Source organism: Magnolia sinica, chromosome 4, assembly GCF_029962835.1.
Source record: "Magnolia sinica isolate HGM2019 chromosome 4, MsV1, whole genome shotgun sequence".
NCBI lineage: Eukaryota > Viridiplantae > Streptophyta > Magnoliopsida > Magnoliales > Magnoliaceae > Magnolia > Magnolia sinica.
Genome location: NC_080576.1, coordinates 64,940,954 through 64,954,977, shown reverse-complemented (window position 1 = coordinate 64,954,977; position 14,024 = coordinate 64,940,954). Strand labels below are relative to the sequence as shown.

The 14,024-nt window shown below is 39.6% G+C and overlaps 2 non-coding genes across 2 annotated transcripts; one reads left to right on the top strand and one right to left on the bottom strand.

Moving 5' to 3' along the window:
* Positions 1 to 4,207: 4,207 nt before the first annotated feature.
* Positions 4,208 to 4,314, top strand: LOC131244680 (small nucleolar RNA R71). The gene has a single exon (XR_009170459.1). It is a non-coding gene; the product is annotated as a small nucleolar RNA R71 (small nucleolar RNA).
* Positions 4,315 to 12,868: 8,554 nt separating this feature from the next.
* LOC131244682 (small nucleolar RNA R71) lies at positions 12,869 to 12,975 on the bottom strand. Its single transcript, XR_009170461.1, has one exon. It is a non-coding gene; the product is annotated as a small nucleolar RNA R71 (small nucleolar RNA).
* Positions 12,976 to 14,024: the final 1,049 nt, after the last annotated feature.

The following is a 14,024-nucleotide window of genomic DNA, read 5'->3' as shown; positions in this document are numbered from 1 at the left end:
CACATGAAGCACCAATGTGATGATCACAGGGAATCCAACTATCCACCATTCCACCATGCCCAGGAGATAATGGTGAATCACGAATTTTATAGATACATAATTATAGAACAAGATAAGAAGATATTAAAAGCCTTCTAAGCATCTATTGTAATTGGAGTCATAATAAACCACGAAATAAGTGGAAATATTCCTTAATTCAAACTAAGAATCAATAGAAGTTTAACATAAACATGATTCAAAGTAAGATAAACATCTAAACAAACTACAAGATTCACTTATTAGCTCTAGCTAAGAGATTAGCCAACCAAAGATATGATTGAAACTAAAACACCCAAAGAAAACATAAAAATTAACTAGAGGAAGAAGATTAGAAAAGAAGGAAGGACTTCTTGAACTTCTCCAACACCTTGCACCATTTTTCCAACCCTAATTCCTTCTTAGAAACTCTTAAAAGACCCATATTTATAAGCTTAGCTTGGACCGACTTTAAAACTGCCTTAATCTTATGCAAAAAGTTACACTTCGGTCAGACCGAAGTTGGCTTCAGTCGGAAAAAATTAAGGCTGAAAATCCCACTTTCTTGATGGACTATTCTGCGTGATTTCAGTCAGACAGAAGTTGAACTTTGGTGGGAGCGAAGTCTATTTTTGGAATTATTTCAGGACTTCAGACTTGGAATTTTATAATATGATTTTTCTCGCCAATTTTCAGGATTCCTTTTCTTCATTTCAAATCTTCGATTCTCTTCATTTCTCACTTAATTTCCTTAGATATTTGGCATTTGAATTCTTATTAATGACTTTCAAATCTCCAAATCTTCATTTAGTAATCTTTTGAGCATAAATCTTCTCTTTAAGCATTCTTTTCTTCTTAGCTCTCAAAATCACCTCGCAAGAGAAAAAATGTGAAAATAGATCAATTAAACGTATTTATATTCCTAAACCAATGAATAACAAGGGGAAAATGTGCAATATTTGACACTCAACACACACCCCAACTAGCATTTTGCTAGTCCCGAGGAAAATATGCATGAAGTAAACCTCAATCCTTGAGTTTCAAAACCTCTCTTGGAAAACAACCTTTTATGCAATCAAGTATGAATGAGTAGGACTTCAAAGACGAGAGAGTGAAAATTAAAAATTTAAAGCCAATTCTCATGAGTAAACAATTGGATCAAGTCTTACTTCATCAATTAACTAATAGTAGTAGTTCATATATCAATTTCTTAATGTGCTCAGTGATTTTCAACTTACTTTCCATATAAAACAACTATTGTTTCATAATGTTAGCAATGCACATCATTTCAAAGAAATTAGATTAACACAAGCTCTGATTCCGAACTTATCCCATTTTCCTTCTTTTTTCATTTTTTGATTTTATATCAACGGCTCCTTTTTATATTATTTTAGTCTTTTTATTCTTTTTCAGAGAATTTCTCATTTGAACACATGGCCTTTTTGTTGATCTTACTGTTTTTTAACTGGTTTTTCTCTTCTTTTAAGGTGGATGAAGATCTCTAAACTTGGTTCTCAATGCTTATCAGTGATATACATACTAAGAATAAGAAATTCTAATATTATCCACAGAAAATAAATCAAGTGCGAATGTATGAATTAGATCAAAGTGATCTTCAAACTTTTCTTTTAGTCAATCAATTGGAAGGTCTTATCAATGGTCTACTCGGTTGATAAAACTCCAACAATTCAAGGTTTAACTCTTCATCATATCATCATACTCAAAACATTTTTAATTACGCAAACTATCACTTTCCAAACAAGTTTTTAACTTTGAAAAATTAAAATTTTTTAAAATTTTTGCTCGAAAAATAAGAAAACATGTATTAGTCTACCTAATCCACACCTCCAACCTAAAATCTACATTGTCCTCAATGTAACAGATGTGAACATGTAATGCATATGAGACAATGAAAATAAAGGGAAGTGATAGAAAGATAGTACCTGAAGAAGAAGAAGTTGAAGTTTTTCCAAAGTTCAACATGTAATGAGTTAGCACAAAGACTAAACACAAATTAAAACAACTATCCTAATCCTAGGAAAGCAAGAAATCTAATCCTAATCTAACAATTATCTAAAGGCGACGGTTCTTCCTTTGGTAAATATCTCAATAAATTTCTCAACAAGATCATCTAAAAACCTACTTTAGAGCAAGTTTGTTGTCCTGGACCATTATCGTCCAAAGAAATTTGATCACCTCATTAATGAATTTCTTCTTTATATCCTGAGGTGTCCAACAAATGTATGATTCACCTACAGCAGACAATTTCTCAACATTAGTAGGCTGAGGTGAATGATATACCGTAAACAATTGAATAATGGAAATTTCATTTGTCTTGGTCTTTTTAAAATTTGAAGTCGTAGGCTTCGGTTCAGAATGCATCTCCCCTACCTGTAATGGAGAAAATTTAGTGTTAGTAGAGGAAGTGTTATCAACTTCCCAGCCAATATCATGCACTAGGACACAATCTCACAAGGCATCCACTTTGTCTTGTATCATGGGATAATTTGAATTCGCAAAGTGTGCCAAGCAAACTTCTAAAAATTCAGGAGTTTTGACTGAAAGAGGCTCTTTATCTTTATCTATTTCAATTAAATTCCCCTCATGAATTATGTCATCATCCTCTTATGGTTTGGGCAAATGAAACACGTTCAATTTTACAATCATATTTCCAAAAGAATTTTCATGATTCCATTCTGATAATTGATTATGGCATTATCAGTTGCCAGGAATGGTCATCCTAATATGACAGGGATTTGAGTGTCCTCTTTTATGACTAGGTGTGTATCCAAGATGATGAAATCTATCAGGTAGAAGAATCTATCAACTTGGACCAACACATCTTCTACCACACCCCTCGGTATCCTAGTCGAGTGGTTGGCCAACTGTAACATTGTCTTGGTAGATTTCAACTCACCAGGGCCCAATTGCTCATATATTGAGTATGGTATTGGATTAACGCTTGCCCTAAGGTCTAAAAGTGCTTTATTGACCCCCGGAAGTTTCCAATTACACATGAGATCATAGGACTTTCAGGATCCTTGTATCTTGGGAGAGTGTTTTGATTTATGTTGGCACTCACCTGTTAAGTCAAAAATGCTTTCTTATGTACGTTCATCTTTCGCTTTACAACATAGATCTTTTAGAAATTTTGCATAAGATGGGAACTATTTAGTTGCATCCAACAAGGGGATGTTGATCTTGACTTGTTAAAAAATCTCTATAATATCCTGATTCTCACATCACCTTTTTGATGTGATGAGACATTGGGGAAATGGAGGCCACAAGTTTGTATCCCTGCTATGGCTCTTTGTCATATGGAGCATTGATAGATTTACCACCATTCCTTGAATTTTTGTACTCCATAGGTTTATTAACCTTCCTCAGAATATCTTTGTTTATTTCTTTTCAACTTCTCAAGGGTGGTGATGGCTTTAACATGTTCCACATGTTGATTTGAAGAGTTGAGATCACTTAGCTCAAATTGTCCTTTCGGGTTAGGTTGAGTCTGGGCTGAAAAGGTCCCGGTCTCCCTAACATTTAGTTGTATCTCAAGTCTTGCAACCGAAGTTCTTAGATCATTCATAGCCTGTAGTTGCCCCTGCATGAATGCATCTAATGTATCCTCAAGGGTTCTGCTAGGTGGGGGTCCACTAGATGGCCCCTAGGATAATTAGTTACATTTGCAGTAGGTCCATTTCTCTAATTAAAATTCCGTCAATCATGAATGTACATATTAGAATTAGGTGCACCGAAGAGTCATTGATAGGCATTTGTAGAGTTTGCTTGAACGTGTAACAACTCTTGAAATGCAAGGATTGTAGGACAATATTTGGTTAGGTGTACATCGCTCTCATAAATACCACATACGACTTCAACGATTGTTTTAGGTCGAGTCGATTCCTTCCTAGATTCCAAGTCCTCAATTTTTCGTATGAGGTTCGCCAACCATATATTAATATCATTCTCCTCTTCAAGTACATGTATTCCCTTCTCTCTTAACACTGCCTTGGGATTGCTAGCTTGGTTGGATGTGTCCCATGATTGGGCGTTTTCAACTAGCATGTCAAGGTAATCCCAGGCATCTTCCGGTTCCTTGTTAATGAACTCACTATTGCACATCATTTCCACGAATTGACTCATGTTCAGATTTAGTCAGTCATAGAAGAAGTCAATAGTTCGCCAAATTTCATAACCATGATGTGGGCAAGAGAGAACTAATTCCTTGAACCATTCCCAACACTCAAATAAGTTCTCATTATTTTTCTGGGAGAAGTTCATTATTTCTCATCTAAGAGTGTTGGTTTTATGAGCTGGAAAGAACTTTGTAAGGAACTCCTGGCTCATCTCTACCCATGTGCCAATGGATCTACGCCTTAACAAATGAAACCATAATTTGGCCTTTTTCTTTTAGAGAGAATGGAAAGGAAGACTGAAAAACTCCACAGGATGGTATATTATTACCTCTTCTTAGTCTTCAATTTGATCTGACAATTGTTGAATATCGCTCGTGGTCCTTTCTGAGTCAGAAACTTAAGGTGTAAGGCTTGTATCACTTCATATATGTTTTGATGTATGGAAGGGAGGGCCCATAGTGTCGGGGTCCCTCCATCACTCGGTCTTTCTCACTCTCTCTCTCTCTTTCATATCCTTGGTGTGATGATGTGGCCATGTGGCCCACCCGGATGGACCCCACCTTGATGTGTTTATCTACACCATCTAGCCATTTGGTAGCCCACCCGTAGCACGTCTGTAGGTGGGGCCCACCTTATATATATGTGTTACCCAAACCATCCAGTGTCCCTGGACGCTGGACGTGGCTGGATAGTGAAGTGTGAACTAACAGTGAGGTGTACCGTCCAACAACCAAAAATAGATATCAGCTTGATTCCAAACTTAGGGTGGGCTACTCATGTAGGCCCCACCTTGATGTATAAATTAAATCCATGCAGTTCATCTAATTTCCCAGATCATTTTAGGTGTTGAGCTAAAAAATGAAACTAATCTGAATCCCAGGTGGGCCATACCACAAATGTTAAGGGGCTAGGTTACCCACGTCATTTCTACTTTTTGCATGTGAGGTTTGGAGTGAGTTTTCACTCATGGGACCCATATTGATGTATTTCTTAGATCCACACCATACGTCAATTTTCTGGCACATTTTAGCCGTGAAGCCCAAAAATCTACTCGATCCAACCATAAGGTGGACTACACCATAACCGATGGTGGTAGTGGGAGCACCCCTCACGTCAACCATGCAGACGTGGGGTGGGGGCGTCCCAACCATGGACCCCACCTTGATATATTTGTTTAATCCATGATGTCCACCACCTTCCCCATGTAGTTTTAGGCTATGAGTCGAAAAATGAGACAAATCTTAGTTCTTAGTGGGCCGCACCAAGGGAAACAAAGTCCTGCTGTTGGAATTTTCTAATACCTACTGTTCTCTGTATAAGTGGTGGACCTATTCATTATTAGACTCCTTTGATCCATAAAGAGCTGGTCGATATAATAGACAGAATGGATTATCCACTAGTGGGCCCCACATAGTAGAATAAAATAAAAATAAAGGAAGAAAGAGAAGACGAAAAAAAGTAAGTCCCTGGACTCTACTGTCCGTGATGGTGAGGGTGGAAACCTTAATGGGTTGCCACCACACGTGGACTCCACCATGATGAATTTGTTTAATCCACACCGTCCACCATCTCCTCATAATTTTAGGCCATGTGCCAAATTTTGAGGCAAATATGAGTCTCGAGTGGGCCGTACTAAGGGTATTGATGCCCATCTATTGAAACACTCTAGGGCCCTCTTTGGAGTCCCTTGTCATCCAAACCAGTCCTAGTCAGAGTCTATTTGACCTCATTCGAGGTGGCCAAGACAGTGAACGAATTAGATTATCACTTGGGGTGGCCCACATGGCAGGAAACAGTGGTGTTGAACGTCTACCATTGAAACCCTTTTCTGGGTCTAGAAGTTTTGTATCATTATGAAATTTGTTTTTCCTCTTCATTTAGGTCTGTGTTACCTTATCAATAGATTGGATGGAAAATCAACGTTATTGTGGGCCCCACGTGGGACCCACCTGTTATTTGGAAATGGATTAGTTGGCATACCACACACCAGCAGGCGGCTGGTGTGATTGACGTCAGCAAGTTCTGGTGGACCACACCTTGATGTACGTGGTGTATTTGCACCGGCCAGCAAATTTGGACGGTGGGCCACACCTTAATGTATTTGTTATATCCACATCGTCCATCCCTAGATGTGGGTTCCACCTTGACGGATGTACTCTAATCCAACCATCTGTCCAGCATCCAGGTATGGACGCTAGACTCTGTTTATATAATAATTATATATTCTTATATTATATATATGTATTGTGTATATATATATATATGAACGTGGTGGGCCCCATATGGGACCCGCGTTGATGTATTTATATAATATATTGTATATAATATTATATTATATACATGGTGGGTTCACGTTGATATATATTATACGTGGTGGGCCCCACGTGGGACCCACCTTGATGCAAGTATCTTATACCCAAACTGTCTGTATTTGGACAGTGGTGGGTGCAGCACACTATGATGTAAGTGTAATCCACTCTGTCGGTCTAATAAGGGAACGTGGACCCCACCTTTGATATGTTTATGGCCCATCTGTGAGGCCCACCTTTAATATGTTTATGGCCCATCTGTGAGGCCCACCTTTGATATGTTTATAGCCCATCTGTGAGGCCCACCTTGATGTGTGTGAGGCCCATTGTTGAGGCCCACCTTGATGTGTATGAGGTCCATTATTAAGGCCCACCTTGATGTGCATGAGGCCCATTGTTGAGGCCTACCTTGATGTGTATGAGGCCCGTTGTTAAGGCCCACCTTGAGGTGTATGAGGCCCATTGTTGAGGCCCACCTTGATGTGTATGAGGCCCGTTGTTGAGGCCCACCTTGATGTGCATGAGGCCCATTATTGAGGCCCACCTTAATATATATATATAAGGCCCATGTTATGAGGCCCATTGTGAGGTATACGAGGCCCATGGGTTATGGCCCATTGCAATGTATGTAAGGCCCAATTGGTGCGGCCTATTCGATGTATATATGAGGCTCATGTGATTAGGCCCACTAAAGTTTGGCCCCACGAGGGCCACTCCTTGGGAGCAGTGTTGGTTGAATGTCTACATTAATGGGCAATGATGGTTAAATGTCTTCATTGTGACCTTCCCTTCGGCCCTTTGTTAGGCTGATTACCGATTCTGCTTGTCGAGGTCAATTTTCAGTGTCGGTTATCAATACCGATTATTGATACCAATTATGAGTATGTGATAGCTTAGCATCATGATACATGCCCATACGCATCATCTGCATGTTTGTTATGATGTGTGGTTGACCATTGCATTTGTCATTGGGCAAATTGTTATGAGATTCCCTGATAGGCAGAGTTTATCTCACGTGAGCGCATGGTATGCACAGAACTGATGCGTGACTGGATTGTATGACTCATGCATCTTGCATTGTGACTTATGGTTATTGTACACCCTAGCAACATCAGGGTCGTAGCCTCCACAGGCATATCATGGATGGCGCGATGGGATACCAAAAATCTGTTTGAGCATCGGGCTGCCATAAATGGCCCTGGGTAAAAATCTCTAAAACCCTCTTGGTACTAGAGGACGCCCCAACGTTAAGACCGAGTGCCGAATACTAGGAGGTCGCGTCTCCCACTGTGCCGTGGTCGGTTGGGAGGGGGTGTGGCCTTACCGGCCCGAGGGAGTGGGCATAGCTAGGTTGAGTTTGACCAACTCGAGGAATGGGTCCACTATCGATGAGCCAGATAGGTATTGGCAGACTACTGGCCAGGCGGATAGTGAGGTCTCTTCCACTTACCCAGTTGTGTGCTTGATGGGGCGACAGGTGGCGTGGAGTGTACTAGACCCCGGTGATTTTTTAGAGAATAACTATACTGATATGTGGACTTGTTGAGAAGGAATTATATATTCATTCATTCATTCACTATTCACTCAAGCTGGTGGTGCGTAAATATTTGTTACATGTACCTTCGCATGGCCAGGATTTCGGTTGGGCGCGCGACTAACCTGAGACCAAGAGTTTACCACATTGAGTCTGACTTTCCAAATTTAGGTATGAGACTAGTTTGGATAGAAGTCCCATGTGATGGACCCCGTAGCCTGCGATACTACGTATTATCATCCTGACCTCATACTCCAGCTTGGTCATTTCATTCGCATCGCATATTGCATCCGCATTCATATGGCATTTTTGGTCGTTATGTTTTCTATACTTATATGGCCTAGACGGACTTAGCAGGATTTACATATTGTATTATACCCTCTGCATTTGATATTTGGCCCTCTATGACTCCTCATTTGCATTGCTGATCTGTATTGCGTATTCTGATATTATATGACTCATGGACTTACCAGTATATTTCCGTTTACTTTGATTACTCTAATATTGTATGATTCATGATCTTATCAGTATTTTTGCTTATTCCGATGATGTATGATTTATGGGCTTTATGGTATACTTGGCACTTACCTTATGCACACACTTTCACCACCCTCTAAGCTTTCTATAAGCTTATGCACGTTAAATGCGTGTAGGTGGCATTACGTTGCAGCAGCGTTGAGCTTGGAGTGTGCAGCTATCTTTTGGAGCTTTGATTTCGATATATGTATTTCCCTTTCAGCATTGTATTCAAATGATTATATTAGTGGATATGTGATGATGATGTTGCCTTTATGATTTGGGTATACTTGTGGTTATGCTTCTTATGAGACAAATGTACGTTGAAAAATTCTCCTTGTAGGATCCTAGGATCGGAACCTAATGTATGAACGCTAGGAGCCGAGAATGGGGTACTACGAAGGCTGTCGGCACCGGGTTCGCCGATCGGATTCCTGTGAATCCGATTTCTGGGTTTGGGGTATGACAGAAGTTAGTATCAGAGCATAACTTGGGAATACTCGAAGATAACATCATATATCTACTGATAGCTTCCCTTCACTTGATGATTGTCGCAAACTTAGAATGATTAAATCCCTAAATTCGAATAACTTAGAAACTTCCTGATATAGCTCCTTATCGTGTGTGCATTCGAGAGTGCCCAAGGATGATAGGCCCTTGTTCCTTCCTGTAGGACATGATACCTAAACGAGTGACCCAAACGACTTCTGCTTCCCCGCCTGAGATTCTTGTTCCCTCACCAGAGACTTCTGCACCCTCATGTTAAGGGTCAAAATTGCATATCAGACCCAGTTATTGCCTGGATTTATGAACATGGTAGTGTTTAACGGCCCAATTTAATCGTGTTTGTGATGCAAGGTACATTTGCAAGCTTAGACCGAAAAAGGAGGCAAAAAGCATGGACTTAACGCTCAAGCATCACCAAGGTAGTGGACCGGACTCCAGAGACCGAGATTGAAGAGTTTACATGCCAGGAATCCAAGAAAGTCAAGTTGTTCACGTTAAAGAGGCCTGAAAAGTGTCCTGAATGTAAGATCATAGGGTTCTCACTATCCGTTCGGCTCAAGACTTCATATATGGCCTAAGGACCATAAATTAACTGTAAACGTCAAATTTCAGCCATTGAATCCTTGCATAAATGGCCCAACGGACAGATCAGCCCATAAAATCCTCAATTGAGGCCCACCTGATATCCGGATATGCCACAAAGTTGGTCTCAACCCCTTATATTCAATGGGAAAGCGGATGGATGGAGCAGATGTCTCATAAACATCTCCGTGGGACCCACATGTATAGTGCGTGTGCAAGGTGTACACGTGCACCAGCCGTGCACCATTACAGCCATAGTCGGTCAGCGCATGCTGACCGACTCCTTCTTCCAAATCAAAAAACGCAACAGCGTTTTCGCTGTCCTTCCATTTTTTACAGTTGTAAGGCCCGTTCATCATCCAAATAAATGATCTGGACCGTCCATTCGTCTCGTGGGGTAGCCACAACCCACACCTAGGCGTTGGAATTCTAGATAAAAACACAGATCGGTTTTCAACCATTCAAACACAGGATGGACGGTAAAATGGAAAAGAAAGTGGGCCATGTCAGCAGCACTCCAAAACCAACCATATTAAAACGGTTTTTCGGATGAATCTACTGGATGGTGTGGATTTTCAAAATAAAAGCGAAGTGGGCCCCACCGAACACGTCAGCGGAGGTTGGAGCCAAGATCGCTTGTTCGAAAAATCTGAATCTTCCATGGAGTTGTGTGACCCCGATCGTGATCGGATCAGAGATCTGAACCATCCAATTAAAGCCCCAGCCAGGCTTGACCCTAGCCATGATGGCAGATGCAATAATCGAGACGATCAACGTCCTGATCTTCAGTCCAAACACAGCTTTTTGTGCGTTTCTTGCTGCGAGAAACAGAGCTCATGCAGGAAACCTTTTCTGTGTAAAGGGCTGCGTAAAGAGGAGTGTGGAACTGCTTCTTCAGGGCGTCCTTGCCTATAAAAAAGAAGAGGGAGAGAACGGGAAGGCTATCTCGGGGAGGGATCCAATCTGGGGAGATCCAAGGATGTGTGGGCATCCAGTGCATGGACGTGGAGCAGAGAGAGAGGGAGTTGGACGTGGAGTAGTTGTTTAACAGAGTTTTTTTCTTCTCCTTGTCTTTATTTTATGTTTTTAGAGGTGAGTTAAATCATGGTCATGATTAGCTAAACCTCTTAGCTAGGGCTAAGAGGTGAAGCTTGTAGCGTGATGGGGGACTTTTAGCTGGTGCTTTTTATTTACACTGAATTGAATTTAATATTAGTTTGATTTTAAGGGAATGTTTTTAGTTTTTAATGGTCTGTTGTGACTAAAATTACAATAGGTCTATGATAGCTTTGAGCCTGTTCCTTTCCTTTTTATGTTTATGACGTCGGGAAGCCCTATTGTTCACCATCGTCTCCTGGGCATGGTCGGATGACGGTACCCTTCCTAACCTTCATACATTGTTGATTGGTTAGTAATTAGTTTAATTCTATTGTTTACTGTCTCATGGGCATGGTCTGGTGATGAAATCCATTCTAATTCATATATCTTTCATCTCTTAAAAACTATATCAAAGGAAGTTCAGTCTTAAATTTCATGAAGATGGAACTCTAAGTCCAGTTGAGTTCTTGACACAAGCATAAGATCTCCCTGATTTCTACAAGTGGATCCTCTAAATCCCTAGTTTCCTTTCCCTGAATTCTTTAAGTTTTAGATAATTATTTCATCATTATTCCTCAATTTACACTCGATTTAGATTTCATCTCATTCTAGTTCTAGTTCTATTTAGTTTCAGATTATGTACAGGTATCAGTCCCTTGGGATTCGACCTCAGTCTCACCGAGTTTATTACTACATCACAACCATATACTTGGGGAGTGAACAAGTTTTTGGTGCCGTTGCCGAGGATTAACGTTACGTTTTTTTGAACTTAACTAGTTTTAGAATTAGTTTAAGATTAGGATTTTACTAACTTTAGTTTTAGATTTTTATTTCTATTTGATTTCTAGAACTAACTTGTTTTCCTGTTTTGTAGAATCCTGACATAAACTTCTAAATTGGTAATCCCTTTCTAATTCCTCTACTTTTTCTATTTTGAGAATTAGGGTTTGAGTTTTAGAAATTTTCTAATTCTAGTATTTTTCTATTTTTAGGAAATAGTTTATTTTTAGAAACTTTCCTCTTTTGTTTTTAGAAACTAGGTTAGTTATTTCCCTTTTTAGAAATTCTTTCTAATTTTAGAAACTAACTCATCTTTCCTTTATTTTATTTTAAAAACTTTCTAATTTTAGGTTTGGATTTTCTATTTTAGAAACTTTCTAATTCTGGTCTTCTTTTTAGAAACTAACTTTGTTTCCTAATTTATTTTTAGAAATTTTCTACTTGTAGACTTTTTGTTTAAAAACTAACTTTCCTATTTTGTAGGCCTTTAAGATAGAAATTTCTAATTCGGTAAGCTCCTTCTCTACTTTCTATTTTCCAGATCTCTTTTAGTAACTTACTTTCTAGTTTAGGACTTTCCTAATTTATTTTAGAAATTTCCACTTTCCTTTAAGAATTTTTTCTTTTAGAAACTAGTTTACTTCTATCTTTCTTTTTAAGGATTTTCTAATTTTAGACCTTCTCTTTAGAAACTGACTTATTTTCTTTTCTTTTGCAGGTTTTTAACTTAGGGACTCCAATTTGGTAACTTCTTTCCAACCCTCTCTTTCTTTCTAGATTTTCTTTTCCTTTCTTAGGATTGGGTTTCGAATTAGATTGAGGGCTGCGAGTGTTTCATGCCTAAGTGGGCCCGTGACAACACTCAACGTCTCTTGACTGAAGGAGGATTGGTTGAGGGGTTAACTATCCATCGCAGGACTAAACACCACTCGAAATCCCCTGAGTTAATTGAAGTGATGGCTGAAAACTAACCTCTTCTACCCCAACCTAGGGTGAAGGACATTCAGGATGAGAATGAGGTACATCAAGCACCCCCACCTTGTACTTTACGAGATTATTTACAACCAGCGGGGGTGAGTACCCTCATGCATGAATTTTCTTGAAAATACAGGACATATGGACATCAAGCTAGGGGTTATCCAACTCCTTCCTAAGTTCCATGAGCTTGAATTTGAAGAACCATATCTACATTTGAAAGAGTTTGATGAGATCATAACCACTTTATATTTTCAAAATGTGTCTGAGGACACAGTCAGGCTGAGACCCTTTCGTTTTTCCTTAAAGGAGAAGGCTAAGACGTGGTTGCATTCACTGCGTCCTAGATCCATTGGCACATGGAATATATGCAAAGGGAATTTTTAAAGAAATTTTTTCCACACCATAAAACGATTACCCTTAGAAAAGCAATCATGAACTTCACCCAAAAGGAGGATGAAACATTTTACGAATGTTGGGAAAGGTTCAAGGATTTGGTCAGTTCATGCCCACAACACGGCTTTGAAACGTGGCGCATTACAAATTTTTTTTATGATGGACTGACATCTTCCATACGCTACATGGTCGAGACAATGTGTAATGGAGAATTCATTAATAAAAATGTCGACGAGGTATGGGATTACCTCGATAGTCTTGCTGAAAAAACACAATCATGGGATTATTACCCAAAATCAAACACTACGTCTAGGCCGACTAGATCTAAGTAGAAAGGTGGATTGTATCTCTTGAAAGAAGAGGATGATCTCAAGTATAAAGTGACTACGCTCATAAGGAAAGTTGAGGCCATGGAAGGAAAGAAGGATAAGGTTAATGAAAGTGTTTGCAGCATCTGTGATTGCAACATTCATACAACTAAAAATTGTCCTACAATACCTGCCTTTCGAGAAGTGTTGAATGAACAATCCAATGCCGTAAATAATTATCAAAGACCTTTCAATGGACCAACCTCTAATACGTACAATCCTGGTTGGAAAAATCATCCAAACTTTAGTTGGAGAAATGGACAAACTACTACCCCTCAAAGTTTCTTCAATCAAAATCCAAATCAGGGGAAACCTCAAGAAGAACCGGTTCAAAATTTCATGCAAGAGCTGACCCAGGAAATGTGAGATTTTATGCAAAAGATGGATTCACGTATGGCGGTTATAGAAAAGGAGATGCTTCTTCCACAACCGCTCCCCAATCCTAAACCACAATACGAGATAAGTAATCCCAGCTCTTCAAATTAAATGGAGCACGCTAAATCGATCACCACTCTTAGGAGTGGGAAGATCATTGATAAAACCCTTCCGGTTAGGCCCGAAAAGCCTCAAGAACTAAAAGAGGACAACAATGATGGATCTAGTGAGGCCCCACAAAAATTAGAACCGGAACTTCTAGAAAAGCCAGTGGCTCCATTTCCCCAACAGTTGGTCTCACCAAAACCTCTCTCTAACTCTTAGGATATCCTGGAGGTGTTGAAATAAGTGAAAGTCAACATTCCTCTACTTGATGTCGTAAAACAGATACCTTCATATGTCAAATTCCTGAAAGACTTATACACGACCAAAC